Source organism: Petaurus breviceps, unplaced genomic scaffold, assembly GCF_028583685.1.
Source record: "Petaurus breviceps papuanus isolate PSGF00001 unplaced genomic scaffold, PetGlider_PUasm1.0 90919, whole genome shotgun sequence".
NCBI classification, from domain to species: Eukaryota; Metazoa; Chordata; class Mammalia; order Diprotodontia; family Petauridae; genus Petaurus; species Petaurus breviceps.
In genome coordinates, this window is record NW_027187378.1 from 13,616,604 (window position 1) to 13,628,839 (window position 12,236).

General features: G+C 39.0%; 1 protein-coding gene across 5 annotated transcripts in view; it reads right to left on the reverse strand.

The window, feature by feature from the left end:
• The window catches only part of RALGAPA2 (Ral GTPase activating protein catalytic subunit alpha 2), a 440,153-nt gene that overhangs the window by 71,611 nt on the left and 356,306 nt on the right, over positions 1-12,236 (reverse strand). The gene's annotated exons all lie outside the window — the stretch shown is intronic.

The following is a 12,236-nucleotide window of genomic DNA, read 5'->3' on the forward strand; positions in this document are numbered from 1 at the left end:
TTCCCCTATCACCCACCCCTACTGGGAAGATAAGCAATTTAATATAGGTTGTACATGTGTTGTAACTACCCTTTGCCCCCCATCTGCCCTCCCTTCTATCATCCCCCCTCTTATTCCCTTCCCCCTTACTTTCCTGTAGGGTAAGATACCCAATTTAGTGTGTATGTTATTCCCTCCTTAAGCCAAATTCAATGAGAGTAAGGTTGACCCATTCCCTTTTGCCTTCCTGTTCTTCCCCTCCATTGTAACAGTTTTCTCTTACCTCTTTTATATGAGATAATTTACCCTTTTATAAGAGATAATTTCTGTCTCTCCCTATCTCCTCTCATTACATTCCTCTCTCATCTCTTAATTTTTTTAGTTATCATCCCATCCTATTCAACTGATCCTGTGCCCTCTGTCTATGTATACCTATACACATATATACACACTCACATTTTTATATGCACATATACCCTCCTATATAAATATATATATATGTATGTATACACACACACACATATATATTCCCTTCAATTATCCTCATTCTGAGAAAAGTCTCATGAGTTACAGTTATCATTTTTAATGTAGGAATGTAAATAGTTCAACTTTAATAAGTTCCTTATTATTTCTTTTCCCTGTTTACCTTCTCATGCTTCTCTTGCTTCTTGTACCTGAATGTCAAATTTTCTATTCAACTCTGGTTTTTTCAGCAAGAATGCTTGAAAGTCCTCTATTTCATTCAATAACCATATTTTCCCCTGAACCATTATACTCAGTTTTGCTGGGTAGGTGATTCTTGGTTTTAATCCTAGCTCCTTTGACCTCCAGAATATCATATTCTAAGCCCTTCGATCCCTTAATGTAGAAGATGCTAGATTTTTTGTTATGCTGATTATGTTTCCACAATACTCAAATTGTTTCCTCCTGGCTGCTTGTAATATTTTCTCCTTGACCTGGGAACTCTGGAATTTGGTTATAATATTCCTAGGCATATTTTTTGGGGGGGATATTTTTCAACAGGTGATAGGTAGATTCTTTCAATTTCTATTTTGCCCTCTGGTTCTAAAACAGCAGAGCAATTTTCCTTGAGAATTTCTTCAAGGATGATTTCTAGGTTCTTTTTTTGATCATGGCTTTCAGGTAGTCCAATAATTTTAAAATTATCTCTCCTGGATCTATTTTTCAGGTCAGTGGTTTTTCCAATGAGATACTTCACACTGCCTTCTATTTTTTCATTTGTTTGGATCTGTTTAATAGTATCTTGATGTCTTATAAAATCACTAGCTTCCATTTGCTCCAATCTAATTCTGAAGGAATGATTCTCTTCAGTGAGCTTTTAAGATTCTTTTTCCATTTGGCAAATTCAGCTTTTTAAGGCATTCTTCTCTTCATTGGCTTTTTGGGCCTCTTTTGCCATTTGAGTTAGTCTATTTTTTAAGGTGTTATTTTCTTCAGTCAGGTTGACTCTCTTTTCATGATTTTGATGCATCATTTTCATTTCTCTTCCCAATTTTTCCTCCATTTCTCTTACCTGATTTTCAAAATCCTTCTTGAGTTCCTCCATGGCCTGTAGCCAGTTTGTATTTTTCTTAAAAGCTTTTGGTGCAGGAGTTCTGACTTCACTGTCTTCCTTCCTTTCCAAGCTTTGATCTTTTTTGTCCCCAAAAAAGGAATCTAAGGTTTTATTGCTCTGCTTGCTCATGTTGACAATTACTTGACTTTTGAGCTCTTTGCCATGGTAGAACTCTTGCTTCCAAGAGAGGAGAGGTGTGTCCCAAATTGCTTGGGTTTTTGCAGCTGCTGGAGCTATTAGGAGGGTGTCCTCTCTGAAGCTTCCACAAGCTCTGGCCCACTGGTCACGCACCCTAGGACTTCCACCCTAGATAGCAATCCATATCCTAGCAGGGTAAAGCAAGAGTGATTACCCTCTGAATGGTCGTTTGGTCCCCCTATGATCTGCAGGCCAGGAGGGAACCCCTCAGGGCAGCTGCAGCTGCTGCTGCAACTCTGCCACCTCTCACCCTGGGGGCAGGTGCTGGACCGTGCCCTACCTTTCCAACAGAGTTTCCAACCGACCTTTTACTTGCTCTTTGGAATTTATGGATTGAGGAGTCTGGAAACTTCCACAGCTGCTGGCGATTCACTCTCCAGAAGTCTGCTCTGGCTGCAGCTGGTCAGGGGGACACATGGGACTGCCCACTGCTCTTAGCATGCTGTGATGGACCTTTCCTGTAGGCCTTCCGGGCTGCCTTTGGCAGGAGATTTGTTTCTCTCTGTCACTCTGTGGGCTCTGTAGCTCTAAAATTTGTTTAGAGTCATATTTTATAGGTATTTGAGGTGGTTGTTGGGGGAGCTCACAAAATTTCCTGCTTCTATGCTGCCATCTTGGCTCCACCCCCCCAATACTCCTGATTCTAAATCCAAAGATCTTTCTATCTTGATGTCTCAATGCTATTTATATTAAGGCACACAAAAGTACTTATTAACAATAATAATTTGTAGTTTTTGCTTTAATGAAATATGTATCCTCAGTCTATTTTCCATCTAGGAACATCAGAGAAAAGTAGGGAAAATATGTTGGGAGTATTCTTCTCAAATTCCCTGAAATCCGATCAATAAATTAACAAACATTTATTCAAAAAACCACTTGGAATTCAGGTGATACAAAATATAAGGCCACAGGTCTCAGACTGCTACAATTTAGTAGAAAGACAAAAGTAACATATAATAGAGAAGAGAGCACTAAAACTAAATTGTTCTGTATTCAAGTGTGATGTGGGTTCAGAGAAGGGAGACATCGGGGTAGACTAGAGTAGCTGAAGAAATTGAGCTGATACTTAAAAGGATGAGTGGGAATTGCCAAGATGGTAAAGAGAAAGAGAGAATGCTGGGAGCAGCAGGTGAAGGAGGTGGAATTGAACACAACCTGTGTGGCAGACAGTAATGAGAATGGATGATCCAGAATAGATAAAAAAAAATGTTAATGTACAATGGCAAATAAAGTTGGCTAGGCAATGTGGACACAGATATTAGATGGTAAAAGCTAGGCAGAACAGTTCAGGATTGATACCCCTTCTCGATTTTTGAGTGGGAGTGTGACAAGATGAAATCAACATTTTAGGCAGGTTAGTTTGAAGTATGCAAGATGGATGGGAGGAGGAAAGAAAGAAGAGGCAAAAAAGCCCTGCTAAGAGAGACTATTGAAGTAACTTAAATGTACATTATCACATACATTTTAATTTTAATCTGTTTTATATGTGCATTTGCTAATCTATAACATGAAGAGACCTACAAAAGATAAATCTGTACTTATCCTACAAGGAAAACTTTAAAACTTTTAAATATTTACTACATTTTGGGTCACAGGGGGACTCATTTACAGTTCTGTCTTTGCCCCCACCCCAAATAGCTAGGGACTACACTTATTTAATAAGGGGAGAATAATAAGAATAATAATGATAGCCAACATTTATATAATATCTCCTATGTGCTAGGCATTATGCTAAGCATTTTACAAGTAACTCATTTGACCCTCACAGCTACTCTGGGAGATTAAGTGCTACTGTTATCCTTATTTTACTGATAAGGAAACTGAATCAAACTGAAGGCTAAGTGACTAGCAAGTCTCTAAGGCCATATTTGAACTCAGGTTTTACTAACTCCTGGCCTTGTGCTTGATCCACTGAGTCTTCTAGGTATGCATTTATATCCTTCTATTCCATCTCAAATATCATATACAATTTTGGATACAGAAAGCACTTCCAAGGTGTGTATCAGTTTCCATTCATTAGTACTACCCATGTTGTTTGGCTTATGAATAATTTAGGCTGTTTTTAAGGAGAATGATCTGCAAACTGCTTTTGTTGGACTGGGTGGTACTTGCAATAAGGAAATATTCTACATCAATGTAGGTGGCCCCTACTTTGAAATTTATTTTCTTAGTTTCCTAGAGCAATGAAAGGTTAAGTGACTTGCCCAGGGTCCTAAAGCCAATGTGCCACAGAAAAAACTTGACTCCAGGTTTTCCTCCCCTTACAACCCGCCTCTTGATTGGCAGACATTAGAGCCTACAAATAATTTAGTAAGAGAAATCAGTGGCTCACATACCCATTAACTCATAGGCCTAAAAGTAAGTGGTGTTTGGGCATCTGAAACTCAGTATTTTATAGAGCTGAAAGAAGAAACAGGCACTGCTAAATATATTCAAGATGCGTGAAAGCACCTGTTGTCACGCCAGGACTGCAAACCTCATTTTATTATCAGAACACAGAATAAAAGCAAGGCTGTTTCTTTTTGTTTGATGATTACAGAATACAAATCCCTAGGTCATTTTTTTTTCCTACGGAGATCAATATAATGACATAACTGTCCCATTTTATCAGTGTATGTACAGCTGCCAATGGTCAGATTCAGTAATTATCTAGCTTGTTTCACAAAGTAGGAGGTCATGGAGGGATAAATAACTGGGGGAAAGGTTACATGTTACCAAGCAATGCTTCCCCAGTGCTTTGTTACAGTATTAATCTTATTCAGAATGATCAAAAAATATGCCCATTTTTAAAAAAAGCACAACTACTAATGAGTTTTTTACTTTTGGACTTTGAGATTGAAAAATTAATTAGGCCTACCTGGACTTTTGGTCATTTGGTAATGACAATCAATTCCCTCAATTATGAGAGAATAAAGAGGTCATAGCATTTCCTCAGGAAATAATTATCCAAAGTTATGCTGAAGAGGGAATAAATAGCATTGAAATAGAACACTGGCATGATAGGGTAAGAGTTGTAGCAACGCTGCATATGCTGGAGTCTGGAAAAAATAAATTTAAGAATTTACTCTCCCTTCTGACAATGACCTAGTTCAATGATTATATTTGATTTTATTATAAAAACTAGTTAGTCAGAAAATTCAAACATGCTTGGCTGCCACAGTTTGTCCACCACCTACCTTCTTCTTTACCATTACCCTCTCTGATTCAGTCAAACTGGTCTGTTAACTGCTGCCTGTACAGGACATTCAAACTCCACAGCCTCCAAGCAGACCTTTAATCTATATAGGGATGAGGAATCTGTAGCCTTGAGGCCACAAATCCAGATTTCACAGAACAAACCCCCTTAACAAAAGGATTTGCTCTGTAAAACTTAAGACTTAGTCAAGACTGCACCTGAGGCCGTAGAGGGCCATATGTGGCTTCAAGGCCACAGGTTCCCCACCCCTGAGTGCAACAGAAGCCACTCCGGCTGTGCTCCTGGGGGCTGTGGCCAAGCAGTTTGGAAAACACAACTTTTTTTGTTTCAGGGCTGGGCCCTGGGTCCTCTATGATGAGAAGCACTTACACTAAGACTCAGGACATTTACCAAATCTTCATCTCTGCAGTGTAGGCCATTACCTGTCCACGACCATTTGCTCAGTAATGACCAACATACTTTAGAGTCCAAGGTTCCCCAGATTCTTTAAAATCTAAAGTTCTCTAGGTATCTTATGCAAATGAATGGCTAGTGGAAAGGTATCATCCTCTGTCTTTAGGGAAAATTGTTCATCTAAACTGATTTTTGATGCACAAAAGTTATCCAGGGGTGGGGAACCTGCAGCCTCAAGGTTCCCCATCCCTACTATACCTTTAGAACAAAGGTCAGAAAATTTTGCTACAAAAACTAGATAGTAAATTGTGGGCTTTGGATATAAGAATTTGTACTGCCTAAAAAAAATGCAAAATAAAAAAAAGAAAGTAGAATATACTGAATAAAAATACCAATAAAGATTCAAAGCACCAATACTATCATTTCTCTGTTTCAGTATAAAAACACAGTAATTTTAAAGGGCTGAACTTAAAGACAAAATAATATTTGATCCTAGATTCAATAGGGAGATATGGGAGTTTATTGATTTGGAAACTATCACAGACTTACACTTGAGGGAAATCACTTTGGAGTTCTGTGGAGGACACATTAAAGAGAGACTTCAGGCAGAAAGGTAGTATGCCATTAGCCATAATTAGAAATAACCAATCATCACTTTTATATTAAATGGGATCTACTGATATGTTAGTTGGAAGAAATGACCTAGTGATGACTAGGTTCTAATCTGTAATAAAAACCAATGTAGCTGATTTGGAAAAACTCTAGGCTAGAGTAGTTTTATTTATAGGATAATTTTTTATTTCCAAAGCAGTCGATTTGGTCTTTTGTTTATTTGTGCTGAGAACCCTATACTGAATGAAATTTCTTGGAACAAAGGTACTGTTGGAAGTTGTGTTTCATTTAATCTTCACAACAACCTGGTGAGGTAGCTGTTATCTCAATTTTATAGATTGGGAAAATAAGGCTGAGGCAGATCAAGTGAGTTGGCCCTTACATAGCTATTTGGTGTCTGAGATAGTATTGGAACTCAAATCTTCCCATCTCTATGCCCAGCACTCTATCAACTATGCCACCCAGTTTATATGGAAGGGGGGTCAATAGTTATGAATGTTATATTGGTTTCATATATATATATATATATATATATGTATTCATATTAACGAAATCCAAAATTTTTCCTATATCTTTAGTATCTTCTCTTTCACAGACCTTCTATATTAGTCTCTCAATGCTCTCACAATTGTGTTAACTCAAACACAGATCTGTTCTTTACATAATGTCAACCAAATGCCACATATAAGGCAGGCAAGCCAGCTGAGGTGAAGCAGCAAGGTACCTTTGGAGGGAGACAGGAGGTAGCATGTGCCAGGAAAGTTATACCATCACTACCACCTTGACCCTTATCTTTCTTTAGCCCTGATGAAGGCATCCCAGGATCTTAAGCCCAAGAGCTTTGGGAATGGCAGTGTCTCCCAAACCACCAAATCTGCTTTCAGCCCTGTAGCATCAAGGACCCCAAGAGTCCCCAGGGTGGCTGCTAACACAGGTTCTTGGGAAAGCAACTCAAAATGGGTTAACAAGCTTACTTTAATCAGTCAAATATGTATCATTTACCTAATTCAGGGGAAAAAGGTCAGCACCCTGAACTTCAGAGGATACAGACAGAATTATCAAGACAGAAACAGATCAAGTAGACAGATTTCAAACTGTCCAACCATTACATCCAAACCAAATCAACATCTGGGTTTGGAGAAGGCGGTGGGGGGGCGGGTGGGAGGCGTTGGGGGGAGGGGCTCTCAACAACATCTTCCCAGAGTCCAGATCAAATCACAGAACACTTCTCAAAGTGAGCTCTCAAAACAAAGCCTCACATCAGGGCTTATATAGCCTTCTCCTGGCTCAGAGAATGTAACAACCTTATTGACTCACTGGCCAATCAAGAAGTATCTACTGAAAAACAAGCCTCCCACCCCAGGCTCCAGGTGCACTTTAGCCTAGGGGCAGGGAAGATCTTAAAAATGTACAATCCCATTACAAGCCCCCACAGACATTACGGAGGAAGAAATCATTATGGAAAGGGGTCTACTTTACTCATTACCACCAGCAACAACTACTGACCAACGGCCACCAACATGAAGCTCTGAGAGGGGCAGCACTTCCCAGACAAGAAGTTTTGCTTCTAGCCCAATGTAGTCATCATCTAGAGAAGCAACTCCTGTGGAGAAGAGGCCAATCAATTAATAAACACTTATTAAGCACCTACTGTGTGCTAGGCACTGTGCGAAGCATGTAGCATACAAAAAAAGGGGGGGGGGGGCAAAAAAAAAAAACACCAGTGCCTGCTCTAGAGAAGCTCACAATTTAATGTGGGAGACAACATGCTATGTACAAACAAAAGCATGTACAGGGTAAGCTGAAAGTAATCGAGTGAAGGCATCCCCATCAATTGTGAACCAACTGTCACACACGTGGCAAGGAATCTAGCTGACATGAAGTAGCAAAACACTCTGCAGGGAAAAGTCAAATCACCACCATGACTCTGATCATATATCCTCACAGATTCTAGTGGAGACAGTCCTGCCTTGGAGCCCGAATAATGTCCTTACCCATTCCTGGCAAGCACTTCTGCAGGAGCTACAGCCACCTCTACTGAGGTTGCAGAGAGGAAAGTTCTTGCCACCAAAGCCTTTGGCACTGTATTCAATAGCAGAAATGTCATCAGAGAAGTACTAGCATTTCTTTGCTGCTGTGCCCTAAGGACCATGGGATTTACAGCTAGAACCTTGAATATGTGTGCTTCCTCCATGAGCAACGTGACAGCAGGGACAATCTGACCTTTTGATGTGTATGTCCAGCTAAGTACTTCCCACAAAGTAAGCACTTATTTGAAGCTGTTGCTCCTATCCATGTGCTGCTACATAAAGGTAAATAAAGAAAATCATGCAACTGGAGTTACAAATTTATGCTATATGACTTTAACTGGGCTCTCACTGTTGCTAGGTAATCCTACTATACCTACCTGATAAATTCACCATCCCACTCTCCAAAGCAATTCTCTCAAACCTTTTCATCCCTCCTCAAACCTTACCTGGTTCTCCCTCTACCCACTCTCTAAGGCTAAGAACTTTGCCTTATATTTTACAGAAAAAAACTGAGGCCACTTGCCTGTGAACTTCCCATTCTCTACTCTTTCTCATCTCATGTCACTCATATTCCTTCTGCCACTCTTCCTTCTCTATCTCACATAGAAAGGTGGCTTCATCACTCCTCACCAAAGCTAACCCATCTACCTACCCAAGAGATCCCATTCCATCCCATCTCTTCCAACAGACTGCACTGTCATACCCACTCCCATTACTTATCTTCAGTCTCTCCCTGTCTAATGACTCCTTCCCTACTGCCTACAAAGTAGCCCATGTCTCCCCCATCCTGGAAAAAAAAAATTCTCACTTTATCCTTCTATCCCCACTAAGTATAGTCCTATATCTCTTCTGCCTTCTGTAGCTAACCTCCTTAAAACGGCCACCTACAACAGGGGCCTCCAAGTTCACAACCTTGGAGTCATTCTTGACTCCTCATTAGCTATTACTGCCATATATAACTTGTTACCAAGGCTCATCAATTTTACCTTTGCAACATCTTTTGAATATGTCCCCTTCTCTCCTCTAACATTGTGACCACTCTAGTGCAAGCACTCATCACCCCATGCCTGAAGTACTACAATAGCTGGCTGGCGGGTCTGCCTGCCTCTAGTCTCACCCCGCTCCAGTAATCCTCTATTCCGCTCCCAAAGAGATTCTCCTAAAGTTCAAGCATGACCATGACTAAAGTTCAAAGGCCCTCATAACCTAGTTCCCTCCCTCCTACCTTTTCAGTCTTCTTGTGCATTACTCCCTGTTGAATAGTCTTCAATCCAGGGACACTGGCCTCTCCTTATGTTTCTCAAACAAGATATTCCATCTCTCAGCTCTAGGCATTTTCTCTGGCTGTTCCCCATGCATGGAATGCTCTCCCTCTTTATCTCTACCCCCCGATCTCCCTGGCTTCCCTTAAGTCACAACTAAAACCCCAAATTCTATAGGAAATCTTTCCCAACTTCTCTTAATTCCAGTGCCTTCCCTTTTAAAATTATTGTCTGTTTATTCTGTATATAGCTTGTATGTACATATTTGTTTGCTTGTTGCCTTCTCAATTAGCTTATAAACTCCTTGAGGGCAGCTATCTTTTCCCCCCCCTGAATGCCCACTGCTTACAATGCCAGGCACATGGCAGGCACTTAATAAGTGTTTATGGACTAAATGCTTCATTCATATACTCAGTCTAATCTAGCTGCTTTTCCTGTCTGTTTTCTCTAGTGCCATTTGGAATGGCTTTGCTTAGTTGGTTCTCTGGTCATGTTTTCCTTATGCTAGCTTTATCCTACATTACTTCTCTCTGCTTTATGTGATGAGACTCCTCAGAAACATCCATTATCCTTCTTTATAAGATTTTACAGACCAGGTTATGTTCTAGCCTGATGTTGCCTTTGGCGATCACCTGTCTGTGTCTGACAAGTTAATCATATGTTGGCTGACTAAAGTGCTTTCTGGGGTCTTTTGGTTACCCTTTGGTTAAACTTCCAGATGAAATTATAGCATCAATGTAATTTCTGTTGTTCATTTCTCATTTTTGTTGTTGTTTCTTGTTTAAATAATTCAGGGTTTGTTTTTAACTGCACTCCTTATCGTTTCCTCATATTTTTCTTTTCTTTCTTTCCCTTTCTTCCTTTCTCCCACAAATTCTGATCTGATGATCTGACAGACAGCTGACTCAAGAATGAATCATACATCAATAACAATGTTTTTCCTGTCTGTTAAGAGATATTTAGTTCTTTATGACGCTATTTGGTGCTTTCCATATTTACCATCTACCAATTCTTCTTTAAAGAAAGTGTTCTTGTTATCTGCAATGAGGTTTCTGTGTAATCTATGTCTTTGGTTTTTCTCCTTTCTTTTTCCTGATCCATATTTTCCCATATATTTCTCTCATTCTCACCTATTCCTGTTTTTGTACTGAAATCACCAACTACCGGAGTGTATATGGCTTAGATTTGGAGAATCTCACCACATTCTTAGTAGAACTTCTCTACTGTTTTGTCTTCAACAACCAAAGCTGGTGCCTAAGTTATAATTATTTCCATGGTGGTCTTCTTGGAAGCACTTGTCCTTAGTAATGAAATAAGGAATAACCAAATGTTCCATGAAATGTCTTTTGTCGCTCATGAGTGTATGATAAAACCTACTCTACTAATTTCTTTCTTGCATCTCCAAGCTGTCAGTGTCTGTGAGCTATCCTTTCATTCAGATGAGACTTCCTTCTTTTTTCTTCTGGTACCATTTGTATCAAGAATATCTAAGATTAATATGAACCAGTTACTATGCCTAAGTAAAGATAGAATTCTATCAAACAAAAATTTTTATGAAAATCTCAAAAAAGGAAAAGCTGGGATTGTTAATTTTTTTGGAAGGATGTCAGGTTCCACTTGAATTATTTCAGGCCCTGGATCCTTTTATTTTACAAAATTTTTAAAAGACCTCCTTTATCTATCAATACTCAAAACAATAAAATTGAAGACAACAGATCTTTCCTTGTTACAAGTGATATACATTCTCTGCATTCAAAATTGGTTCTTTGCAAAAAGGCTAAACAAATTTATAACTGACCTACAAAGTAAATTTAAGTGGCACAGCTATGTGCACACACACACACACGTATATACACACAGACATAATAGATAGATACATACACACACATATCTCTGTCTCTCTCTCTCTGATATGGATAAGGGCTAAAGTTTCTTATGTAGGCCAGAAATACCAGTGAAAGAAATGGATCAATATTTGTTACATAGGTGATGAGGACAGCTCTAATTCTCTTCTTAGAAATGCAAATAGTAGAATGTTTTAATAACATCGATCTTATAATCCTAAAGTATATTAGGTGGAAGGAAAATCCAAGGAGGAATAAAGGAAAACATCTGATTTGGTTTATGATATTTATATTTCTATAAAGAGATCTGTTCTATCCAAAGGTCCTAATGCAGAGATGACTAAGTAAGGAGTCTGTTTACTTGATGTAAAATGACAGTAAATGGAGAACATAAATGGTGTTGGTCGTGGTCAACAAATCACACACATATACAAACACAAAATTAAAACGTATGCTTATAACTGACCCATGAAAGCATGGGAGAATAGTGGTTCTTATCTTACACAGGCAAGAGGTGCTTAAAAATCACTTTAGGGAAGGGATTTTTAACCTACAGAATCCTGGGGGGGAGGGACAAGTGTGTGGATACATTTCAGGAGGTCTATGAATTTGGAAAAAATGTATCTTTACTTAAATATAACTGGTTTTCTTTGTAAACTTGTGAATTTATTTTAAGCATTTAAAAACATTATTTTGAGAATTGTTTCATAAGCTTTGTCAATTTGTCCAAAGGGTCCACAACTGAAAAAAGATTAAGTATCTCTGCCTTAGAGAGTCTCCTTAATGTACTCCTCAGTGTCTTCTTGGTAATCTCAGCAAATGCCATTTGATTTTGTGTTTTTATTAGAAGTACCTTACAATAATCCATTGCCTCTTCAAAGTTTGGAGGTGGTATTGGATTCTTGAGGGTTACACCTTTAGAATACAAACTCTAGAAGATCCTGCTGAGCTAGAAATGGTTTGAGTATTAGTCTGGCAATAGACTCTTGTCCATGTATTAGCCTAAGTAAGTTTGAAAAAGCTCATCAATGAAAGGTTGGTTAGTAGGTTAGCCATTTTCTTGTACCATAGCAACTCAAGAAGTTTGTAAGGCATGGAGAAGTCACACTTTACATTGGTGGGAGAAATAGCTACACCAGTAAAATC